General features: G+C 34.7%; 1 long non-coding RNA gene across 2 annotated transcripts in view; it reads right to left on the bottom strand.

The window, feature by feature from the left end:
* Window positions 1-11,067: 11,067 nt before the first annotated feature.
* Window positions 11,068-12,614, bottom strand: part of LOC147388120 (uncharacterized) — a 34,309-nt gene continuing 32,762 nt past the window's right edge. For both annotated transcript variants that reach the window (XR_015171286.1, XR_015171288.1), the window contains one exon: window positions 11,068-12,592. This is a non-coding gene — a long non-coding RNA (uncharacterized LOC147388120). The remainder of the gene's footprint in view (window positions 12,593-12,614) is intronic.

Genomic DNA, 12,614 nt, shown 5'->3' with positions numbered 1-12,614 from the left:
AGTATCGTTCATCTCAACTTATCTCATCTCGAGAAAATAACGCTGACCACTCAAAGGCTCATTCGTGATGAGCGGTAAAATCTCACTAGTGGGCATAGAGAAATATGTTCCCTCTCTCCTCTGCTCCCTGTCCTGCTCGAGTGGTCTCTTTATGTTCTTTTGTTGTAGTTGATGCTGCTTGTTGGGCTTCACCACAGCATGTATTACTTTGCTCTTCCCGGCCGAATTCTGGGGATTATCTTCCAGCTTGATCAATGTCTCTGGTCTCTTCTTCACAAGAGACCTATATAACCTTGAGCCAGATAGCAAAGAGTTTCTGAACGCCACTACTGCCGTTCTCTCATCACAGCTCTCCAAGGATATTGCTTCTTCCTTAAATCTCCTTGTAAACTCTCCGAAGCTTTCCCAGACTGCATCCTCATGCTGAGCAGAGCGTCTACATCTCCTTCACTCTTTTTGTTGCCTGTGTACCGCATGACAAGGTAGTATAAAGCTCCTCGACAAAAGCTACTGGTTTACATGGCAACTTGTGGAATTAAGTTAATACGTTCTCCTACAAATTATAAGGGAACAGCCTGCACATTAAACCCTCGTTCTCTTCCCCCAGAGCAAGCATCTGTCGGAAGTGGAATAGATGCTCCATTGGGTCTTTTGTCTCTGAGTAAGGGGTGAAATGCGACGGCATAAGCTTTTTCGGAATCTCTCCCGCTAATATTTTCGCTGTAAAGGGAGACCTATGAATTCTCCTGACAACTTGTGCTGTCACTGTGCCAATATCTACACTCTTCATCATCTCTTTTTCTTTTAGGATCATCTATCTGATCTCTTCTCGAGTCAGACCCTTTGCCCGAGTAGTTGTAGTAGCAACTTCTATCTCTTCCTCTCCCGTTGGGATCAACGATTGAAAACTTCATTCAACATTGAGAGTGGGATCATCCCTAGTAGAATATTGAGGATCCCTCGATGGGAGATCTTGTCTTGCTAACTGCTGGTGTAATACCCCGAATTCTAATTAGTATCTCGAGAAAATATAATAATGAAATTTGGAGAAATTTCGGATAAAGGGACTTAAGGTAAGATACTCAGATTTGGCTCTGTTCATTTTTTGTGAAATATGACTTCACCATTGGACTCAAAATGGTCGAAAAACATACTTTAGCCTGTAAGTACACTCGAATTCGAGTTCGGATGAAAAAATTATAAAATCCTCGAATTTCGTATCAAATGGGATAAAAAAAAAGTGAATTTTTGTTAAAGCGAAAATTAGTAAAATCTAAATACACCATTGGGTCCACAACGAAAAATTATAGAGAACGAAATTTTCATTCGTCAATTTTTGAGTCTGGGAAGTCAAGTTATCGTCGAAAATAAAAATAATTTGAAATTTATCAACTTTGCCCTTCAAGTCATTATAAAAGAAACTTAAGGTTTATTTTATTTCATTTTCTTTTATCTCAATAAACCTAAACCTAGTTGAGCAAGCCACCAAGGGTTTCAACCCTTTTCACCTCAAGGTCCTTCACAAATGGGCCGTCGTTGAGTCTCGATAAAGAAAAAAAAGTTGTCGACGTCGACAAACTCTACATTCCCCTGGGTTTTAATCATAGTTTTCCATCCTTCTTCCCCACTCTCCATCGAGAATCAACGAGAGGGTTTCGACACACTCCATGTGGGGTTTCATCTACCTCGAGGAAGGTTCGTTTTCAACCATAGAAGGAAGATAAATAACCATCATCTAGGTATCCACGGTCATCGATCATTTCGCATCAAAGACAACCCAACCTCAATCTTAGTGCCGCTCTTTACCTCCGATCAATCGTCGAAAGCCACACAAGTAGGATGCCTTCCCTTCTACCCTCAATTTATATGATGTTTTCCAATAAAATATGATTCTAATCATTGATGTTATTTTATCTAAACAATTAGCGATGAATCGACAAAGTTCACGTAGTTTCGATTTGAGTTAAGCATGGTTTTAGGTTTCTATTAATTTGATTTCGTGATAGGAATAGAGATTTGACATGTTTTTATCAAGATTTAACATTAGATTCATGGGTGGGTTGAAGTATTCAAAAAATGGAAGAAAAACCTGAAAAATGGATTGAGAAATCGAGAATTCGTGAAATGGTTCAATCCTGTTGGCAGGAGCTGGCGGTGCCACCAACACCTGCCGAAGGCCATTCTGTTGGTTCCACTGATAGAATGATGCTTCTGCCACCGATAGAAATTTGTTCAAAATAGCTATGACTTTTAGGTTGTTCTCTTGTTTTCCCACCCTTCATTTAAATATGGCACTTTAAGTTCTTTAATGAAGTTAAAATTTTACCCCCCATTTCGGAACAATGGGAATGGTTTCGAGATCCAAAACTCAAAGGATAAAAGTCTGATTTTTAGTTTCAAGAACAAAACGTAAATTTTGACGTTTTTGTCTGATTTTCAAATTACGATATCTTTTGCATTACTTTGAATTAAGTTATAAAAATTACAAGGTTTTTCTCATATTATCGAGGGCTATCTATTATAAAAATCCATTTTCAATTTCGACAACTTTGAAAAATCACCTTTTTCAACACTTAGCCAAATTTTGCCAGCTTTTTCAACTTCCACGTCTTATGGTTTTATCATGCTTTTCGAGTCTTTTTACTCAACCAAAACCATCGAATAGAATTGGTTGATGCTCTATGATTTTCGAATAAATTTAAATGCAAAATTATTTTGATAGATATGTAGGAAGTTAGTCGATGGATTGTTCGAATGAATGATGGATGGATAGAGAAAACGTATGTTCTCGATTAATTGTTGGGACAGTGCCTTCAGTTCTACATATGGACATGCCACATAAGACTTGATAAAATGATAGATGGATGGAATGATTGAGGGATGGAAATGATAGATGGATGTCGATGAAGGACACTACCCAACCTTGTTTGTATTTTCGATAAAAAGAAACGATATACTATATACAAAATAAAATAATTTTTTTACTAGAAAAGAGTCATGGAAAACCTACAAATAGTGATGCATTGCTGTATATCTGGAAGTGACGGATCAATCTAGGATCAGCACTAGATGTCATATGCTCTTCGGTAGTATGGGATACCTTAGAGCATATTACAGCTTATGAGATCCGGGAATTTCTCCTACTTCTTTTCTGGGGAATGTTCTGTGTAAAGGCAGTCTCTGTATAGTGTAGAGGTAGGCGGGGTTCACATATATTGCCTCTTGATAGGCTTCGACGGGAAAGGTCTCATCGACTAGTTAGTGATCACTATTAGTCTGCAGTCGTCAAACGGTAGGCCTCACTGTAAGGTGAACTCAGTATTGGGTTCTTAGCCAACGGCCAGTCTGAGCCAGATAAACAGTCCCAAAATTGTGGTATACTGACCGACCACACAATTAAATTCTAACGATGGGATTCCACATCGGATTTGAAATTTGAAATATCGATTTGTCATGCCGAGGTTGTTATATCAACGTGTTCCTCTACTTTCTTATTGACTACATCGCTATGTTCTTATTATGTATTTTCTCTATTTTATGATATTGATAGATGTTTTTCATTTAGAAGATGTATATATTATGTTAAATGATAGATTGAAGTTATTTACAACTGTTTATGGAGTATGTTGTGACATTTATCGTATGTTGCACTATGAAAAACTGCATTATTTAACTGTGTAGATGTTTACTTGTGTAGGTATGACTCATTGTTAGAATGGCTTTCATCTTGCTAAGTAACTTTCCCCTGTTACTCACATTATCCTTCCCCTTTTAGATGTTTTAACTTTTGGAGAACCTGCCTATGAAGAGTCATTCGAGAAGGTTCCTGTAGAGAATTTTGTCGATGATCTGCAACCTCCATCAGCTTGAGGATTTGTCTAGTAGTATAACAAGTTTAGTGTAATTCAAATTTTTGGGGCATGATGCATATTTTGAAAAGTTGTGTTTTGGGAGATGACTATAATGTTTAGGTTTATCATGAATTATGATTATGACTGTGTAGCTTCCGTTGATCTGATTTGAGATTATTATCTAACATAGATTCCGCTGCATATATTTTTTTTCATAATGTTATTATTTATGATTGTTCTATCAGGTTGTGTGATATCTTTACCTCAAAATTCTGATAGATGAATCCTCGAGATTCGTGTTTAGATTTTGGGGCATGACAGCTGGTTCTCAAGACACTAAGTTAGGTTCTGATTCTTTTCGACTAAGTTATCCATCTTTTTCTGCATATCTTCCTACTGTTTTTTCATGGTTTCTAGGATTGTCACGTTATCACGTACCGAAATTCCAACTCGAATTCCTATGATTCATCAGTCAGAATCTCGAGGTGTGAGGTAAACATACACACAACATGATAAAACAATCATAGAGAATAATACTATGAAATGAAACATACACGCAGCGGAATATTAAACTGGATAAACTCAAATCAGAGTAAAACGAAAGCTAATCGTCATCACTTAAATTCATCGAATCCATAACATCATAACCATTTCCTAACTACATTCTTTCAAAATAATATACATCAAGTCTCACAAAATACATTACAACACACATGCTAAACTACTAAACTAATCCTCAAGCTAACGGTGGTTGCAGATCCATGGCAAAACCCTCTACAAGAACCTCCTCGAATGACTCCTCATAGGCAGGCTCTACAAAAGCTAAAATATCTTAAGGGGGAAGGATAAGGTGAGTAACATCATTAAAATCTGATTGTGTGGTCGGTCGGCATACCACAGTTTTGAGATCGTTTATCCGACTCAGACTGGTCGTTGGCCAACAACTCAGTGAGTTTACCTTATGGTGAAGCTTACCATTTGACGACTACAGACTAATAGTGATCACTAACTAGCCAGAAGACCCCTCGCATCGAAGCCTATCAAGAGGCAATACATGTGAACTTTATCTACCTTTACACTATACAGAGACCGCCTTTATACAGAACATTCCCCAGAAAAGAAGTAAGAGAAATTTTCGGATCTCATAAGCTGTAATATGCTCTAAGATATCCCATACTACCGAAAAGAATATGACATCTAGTGCTAATCCTAGATTGACCCGCCACTTCCAGATACACAGGAACGCATCACTCTTTGTAGGTTTTCCACGACTTTTTTCTGGTAAACAAATCATTTTGTTTTGTATATAGTATATTGTTTTCTTTTATCAAAAAATACAAATAAGGTTTGGTAGTATCCTCCAATGACATCCATCTATCATTCCCATCCATCAAACATTCCATCCATCTATCTATCTATTATGTCTTACGTAACTCTCACGTAAAATTAAATGTATGTCTTATCAATCAGTCGAGAACGTACATTTTCTCTATCCATCCATCAATCAATCGATCAATCCATCGTCTAACATCCTACATATCAATTAAAGTGTTTTCTTTTTTAAAATTATTTAAAATCCATAGAGAAATAACCAATTTCATTTGATAGTTTGGGTTGAGTAGAAAAGCTTAGAAAACACGATAAAGTCATAAGATGTAAAAGCTAGAAAAATTATGAAAATTTGGCTAAGTATTGGAAAAAGTGATTTTTCAAAGTTGTCGATATTGAAAATAGATTTTTGTATCTGAAAGCCCTCGACAACATGATAAACACCATATAATTTTTATTACTTAATTCAAAGGAATGCTCAAGATATCGTGTTTTGAAAATCGAGCGAAAACATCGAATTTTACGTTTTGTTTTTGAAACCAAAAATTACATTTTGATACGATGACATTTGGATCTCAAAACCATTTCCAAAGTTTTCAATGGTGGTAAAACCTTAATTTCATTAAAGAATTTAAATGAAAGAGGACATTTATTTAAATGTTTATAATAAAATAAAGGTGGGAAATATGTATACACACTATAGGGAAGTAACAAAAAAAAAAATTGGAAGCAACCTCAACCTTTTCTGTTTTGACAGTATCGACATATAAGGCTGACGGTAGCATGAAGGCCAAAAATAGAAATTTTTTCGAAATGGTGATTTTTTGTTGAAACTCAACCAAACTCGCTCCAAATCTTATACTACTCAAAACATGCATAAATTACATCAAATGGATTAAATTCATTCATAACGAAGCATTAACATGATTAAAATCATTCAAATATGTATAAATTTTCTAAAACGATCGATCTATCAAAAATCGCATGGATTTTTTATGAAATTATCGCATAGTTAAAAGGTAGAAGGGAATGCATCCTACCTCGAACTATAGTCGACGGTTGAACGGAGTTTAAAATTGCCTCTGACCAAATCTTCAAGTTTTTCCTTTGACGAAAATCGAATTTTCTTGCGTCCACATGTAACCCTCGACGACGTGTATAACTTTCTTTCTTACGACAAGACTCAGATCGTTCTAGTTTGGAGTATATCTGAGTTGCAAATCTCGAAAAAAAATGGGTTGATATTTTGGTTGGAGAGAAGAATAAGAAAAATTAGATTTTTCTTATGATTTTAGATATTTCTAATTTAAGTGAGACGTAAGCATCATTTCATGAGTTTTTTTTTCGAATGTTGATTTGGACAAACTTATACTCTATTTCAGGTGATTTTTCGACACGAGTTTAATGTTATGATCGGATTCTTCAAATTGTATCTCTAAATTGTCATTTACTTATTTGGTAGTTACTTGATGTGAAATTCGGGGATTTGATAATTTTTTCGATTAACTTTGGATTAAAACATGCTTATAGGTTAAAGTATGTTTTTCGACCATTTTGAATCCAATGGCGAAGTCCAATTTTATTAAAAATGAACAGAACAAAGTCTAAGTATTTTACCTTAAGTCTCTCTGTTAGAATTTTCTCCAAACTTCACTATTTTGGTTTCCCACAGACGGCATCAGTTTTGTGTAGCTAGAATCAAGTGAACGGTGCTGACGAACTTTACCTCACGAGTTTGAATTCAGTCCTGTCACCTCTCTCCTCATGTCGGTGTGGTACCTGCCAAGATTACTCCGACGCTCAAGTTCGAGAAGTAGAAGAATAATCTATTCAACTGGTTAGACCTCCAATCCATCAAAAGATCCTCCTATTAGTGCAAATAGTATTATTTATAGATCCTTTTTGCGAATCAAGGTTTCCTCTTTGAAATCGCCACTGAAATCGCTTTAACCCATTTTTTATTATATAGTGAATAAGGGCCCGATTTGTAAATTGGGGATTTTTAGGGAATAGGAAGTCGCCACTTAGTTTAGGTATAAGAACCGTAAATAACTCTGAAATAGATCGAGTTGGTCTGTGAGTAAGAGAAATGGGTAAGGGACCAGATTATGGGTTTCAAAAGGGGCTAGGCACCAAACCCACCCGATTGAGATGATCGGTCTCCACTACGATATAAAACTATCTTATGATCAACGGGCAGAGACTAAAGTCAAGTTAGGGTCCTATCATCATCAATTTATATCGAATGTGCTAAACAAATCTTATGGCAAATATTACATGATTTCTCGAATTCCGCACAAAAATGAAAATATTTGAAAAAACCTTAATTCTAGCTCATGTGGCAAGATATTTCAATCACAAATCCACGTAGCAAATCCTTTTACAAAAATAGGAATTTACAAAAAATTTCTAAGTTAGAAAATCGTGAATATGAGATTTCTAATTTAGTAATTCATGGAATTTCTAAACTAAAAACTTGAAATTTCCTAAATTGGAAGTTTATGAATATATGAAAAGCTCCCAAATTGGAAACTTGAAAAAAATAAACTTCCTGAAATAGAAAATTTTCAATATAATGAGTCCCAAATTAGAGATTTATAAAAGTGATTTTCCAAAATAAAAAATTATGAACATTGGATTTCCCAAATTAACAAATTTACAAATATTAATTTTCAAAAATAGAAAATCATGATTTTAGGAAAGTCACCAAATCAATGAAAAATCCAAAGTTACATAAATCCCCAAAATTAGCAAACTATGATTTTTTTCAAAAAATTATTTTTACCACGTGAATTCTTCAAATTTCGTATAGTAAAATCCCACGATTGATAATACTTACACGGTACCAAAAATCAATGAATTGATTCGATCACATTTTGAAAAAGATGAAATCAATTTTTATGCCACATGCACACAGATCAGTGAGTCAACTTATTGATGGCATTTTGAAAAGTAAAAAATAAATCTTGTCTCCTTATGTCCACAAAATCAGTGAGTCAACTCGTATGCCCATTTCATAGAAAAGTGCAACTTTAAACTTCCAATATACACAAAAATCAGTGAGTCAACTCACATGCCCATTTTATTGAAGAACTTTAAACTCCCAATGTAAGCAAAAATTATTGAATTGATTCATGCAAATTTCCTGATTAACATTCATAAAGAAAATCCACACATGAAATAACGATTAGAGGAGAGTAAGAAAAGAAAAAAAATCAAGCTTACCACTTATAAGAATTTGGTTATGTGAGATCCCTTCAGAGTGCTTGAGCATCCACCAAGCTCAAGAGACTTGTGAGGAGGGCACAAAGTCGAAAGTTCATGACACCAAAGGAGGTAAGGTGGAGCTGAGAGGAGCAAGTATGCTGGCTGAACATTTTGGGCTACTGTTTGGAAGGTAAAAAGAAGTATTGGGGGCTGTTTTGGGGTGTCAAAGATAGAAATGAGGGGAGGCTATTGGGCTGCTATGTTTGGGTGTTAAAAGGGGGAGAAAATCGACTGTTGGGGATGTTTTAATAGTGGAACATGATTGAAGGTAGAGGTTGGTTTTAATGACGGAACATGAATGAAGGTAAGGATTGCTTTTAATGGTGGAATGTGAGTGAGGGTAGAGGCTGTTGTAAGTGTTGTGCTGCTCTACTTAACGACAATGAGAGAGAAGGCTGATAAGGTCTATGGCGTGGATGTTGAGGAAGGGACGACTGAGAGGGGTGGTATTAATGGTGACGAGGACTGCTGGGTGAGGACATTAATGGAGGGAATGATTATTGGGTAAGGAAGAAGAAGTATAAGAGTTATTGGGTGGAGAAGAAGGTGGAAGATGGAAGGTGTTGTGGCTATTACAGAATGCAAAGAGAGAGAAGAGGGCTTGAAGGTAGCTATTGTTGATGACTAAAAGAAGAAAGTAGGGAAGTAGATTGAGGGAGGTAGATATGGGAGGCTACTACTGTGCGTGAAAGCTAGGGGAAAACGATGCATCTGCTATGCATCCCAACTGTGAGGAAGGTATGAATGAAATTTTTTTCTTCTTCTTTTATTTGTTTTTTTTTTATCAACTTTTGTTGTTGCTGTGATGGTGTGGGAGTTTTCCAACTCCAAAGAATGAGATTGAGAGGTCTCCTCTTTTGCCAAAAGTATAGGTTGCCCTTTTCTTTATTTCCTTCTTCTATTTCTAAAATCTTTCTTCTGTCATTTTCTCTGTCAAAAAATCTCTCTCATTTTGGCTGTCCAAAAAAATGTCAGACTCCTTTTCTTTTAAGGATGTCAGCCCCACTTCTCTTCGTATAGAAAGAGAGAGGCTTTTTATAAGTGTTTTCTAGGTTTTCTTTTTTAGCAACTTTCTCTTCTTTTATTTATTCATTGATTATTCCTTTTATTTGTTTCTTCTTTCTTTTTATTTGTTTTTTCTTTGACCGAATCAAGAGACCAAGTTTTTAACTCTGTACAACTCACATGTATAGAAAGAGGGTATGATCTCATGCATCTCATACCATAGTTCTCTACCATTAAATCGTGATCAATCTTCATTTTTTATTTTGAATGGTTGTTTCGATTTTAATTTAAGTTCGATCGGTCGATTAAATTTTAATTTCAATTGATTACTCGGTCAATTGGATTTTAATTTCAATTTGATTGGTTGATTGAATTTTAATTTGAACATTGATTAGTCGATTGTATTTTTCATTTTTTGATTGGTTGATCGATTTTTAGTTTGCGTGTTGATTGGTCGATTTTATTTTTGGTTGGTTGATCGATTAGATTTTAATTCGAATGTTAATTGGTTGATTTGGATTTTAATTTAAATGTTGATGGATTGATTAAATTTTGGATTGGATATTAATTTAAAATTGTCAAATTGATTGTTTTAATTTGAATTTTCGTTTCGATTTAAAAATTTTCAAGTTGGTTGTTTTATTTTAGTTTTCTTAAGAGTCAAGGTCTCTATGTTCAAGTTGGACATCAAAGGGTTGTAGACACCCAATTTTTGCACCTCCCTGATTGATCAGCTCGTCAACTCGATTGCGACCGTCCCCAATGATAGATGAATATTCTAATGTTCTATTTTGTTACTAGATATGTTTCAGAAACTCAAATGAGGTATCTCAAACTAACAAAACTATAGAAACCACGTTACGCTAGGAAAATATAATCCCAAAAATATAAAAATCATCATTTTGCAGACAAAAAGAAGTTTTACGATAAAAATCACTAAAAAATGATCAAATAATCAAAATACCCCTAGCATCAAAACATCCTTAAAGCCCTCCTTATGCTTAGGAAAACCCTTTCGAATACATAAAATAACAAAGTGAAATCAAATAAACCATTTCGCCAATTTTCATCAAATTCAACAAAATTACGAAAATGCCTCTTATAGGATTCACAATAGTTACATGCCAAAAAAAATCGTAATGACAAAAACCCATAATCCCATTGAATTCCTTACAAAAAACTGATTCCAAAACATCTCGAACATCGAAAAATGACTTGAAACGCAAAAGTTCTCTTTACAGGCAAAACAGTAATTTTTCATTTTTAAAAATTCTAAATTTTGAAATTAATAAATAAAATATTAATTAACGTAAAGTGAAACTTTAATAAAATTAATTTAAATATCTGAATCAAGAAAATTAATCAATCAAGCCCTCAAGCAAAATTATTGATGGTTGCCCACTTATTTAAGTGGAGCCTCCTTGATATTTATTAAAATACCCTTCCATCTAGAGGTCCAAATAATTAAAGATATAATTAAGGAATTCTCCACAAAATTTTAAAATATATTATTTTATTGTACATAAGAATTAAAATCCTAATTTAAAAAAACCAAGTCAATCTTATAAAAATTAAGTCAAAATTCTAATTAAACCTAAACCTAATTCACCTTATCTAAAAGAAATCTAATTAAACACCAACTCTTCCAAAAAACTCTATAAATATAGAGCCTCCACAACCTAATTTCGTAGGTCCAAGAAAAACTTAGGAAAATTATGTCAAAAAGTCCCCTTAGCCTTCCCAAACTCTGATTTTGAAGTCCAAACTCACTACTTAACTTCCAAACCCCAACTTTTGCTCAAAAAACTCTTAAAAATCCTCCAAAAAACACCTAGAAATCCTTCAAAAACACAGAAAACACTTTGATCTAGGAGGGAGATACCTCAACTTGGGGATCAGAAGCAGATCTAATGATGAAAACAAAGCAAAGAATCTCATACGAAGAGTCTCTCCACCAGCTCTAAGGGAACAAATCGTTGCGATCATTTAAGTATACTTTTTTTTTTAAGTCTTTTAGCAATGTAATCTTTTTTGGAAAATAGTAGAGACCGGCATTTGTCGGGCGGGATTGGTGCCTAACACCTTTCAACCTCGTAATGTGATCTCCGGACCATAGTTTTCTTTCATTTGTAGATTAGTTGTTTTATCTATTTAGAGTCAATGCTCGATTCATAAACCGTAATAACTAGATGGTGACTCCTAAACCTCAAAAATCAAAAGTGGATCCGTACACCCTAGGGATCAAGAGCGCTTTTTATGATGACCCCGCTGGGAATTATTGAGGATCAGACTTGAAAAGTCCCAAGTATAGGAAGCATTGCCAGAATGACCTAGTTTTTTTATTTTATTTTTAGTTGTTTGTTTCTTTGTTTATTTTTATTTTTTATCATTCTTTTTGGCTCGATTATTGATTATTTATTTGAATGGTGAATATTTTGTTTCATTGAGGATGGAATGATGTTGAATTGATATTCTTTTTGTTGGATGTGTTTTTTATGGTCCAAATCAAAACGTTGGAGACTCCAATATAGTCTAACATTTTTCAAAAGAAAATAAGGAGGCAAAATAGAATGATATTGTTAGGCATGCAACTAATGAGATATTGGGTGATGTTAGGTTTTAAAAAAAATTACAAAAAAAATCAGGCGAGAAAAAAAAATAAAAAAAAAAAATAATTTCTTTTAATACATTGGCTTTAGGGGTGGTGTGCTACTAGTAAAAAATTTGATTTTTACATGTTCTATCTTCTTCTCCATACATGGCGGCAAAGAGAAACATCTCTACCTTCTTCATCTCTCTCTCTCTCAATATTGCATTCTCTGTTCTGTTCTCCTCTCTTTTTGTTTAGAAAATGGTGATGGAGCTTTGTTGAAGCCTCCTTAGAGGTGGAAGATTTAACAAGGCTGCTTAGCTTGGGATTCCATATTGGGTGGATCAGATTTTCAAAGAGTCTTCATGAGGAAACTTGCTTGCTGTCGACGGGACAAGGAGTTGAGCATCGACTTCGATGAACAAGAAAGGATCATGGCATACAATGGCCTTGCGAGTTGCATTCTCAACAGCTACAATTACAACAATAAGAGCAGCACCAACAGAACGGGTAGTTGTGTTACTAATTTCTTGGACGAAGATGACTCGATCTGTTCATCAAGCAAAGATGCC

The sequence above is a fragment of the Akebia trifoliata genome, chromosome 13 (assembly GCF_017979445.1).
Source record: "Akebia trifoliata isolate Shusen 1 chromosome 13, ASM1797944v1, whole genome shotgun sequence".
Taxonomy (NCBI): Eukaryota; Viridiplantae; Streptophyta; class Magnoliopsida; order Ranunculales; family Lardizabalaceae; genus Akebia; species Akebia trifoliata.
The sequence above is the reverse complement of the archived record's forward strand: the minus strand, read 5'-3'. Positions and strand labels throughout refer to the sequence as shown.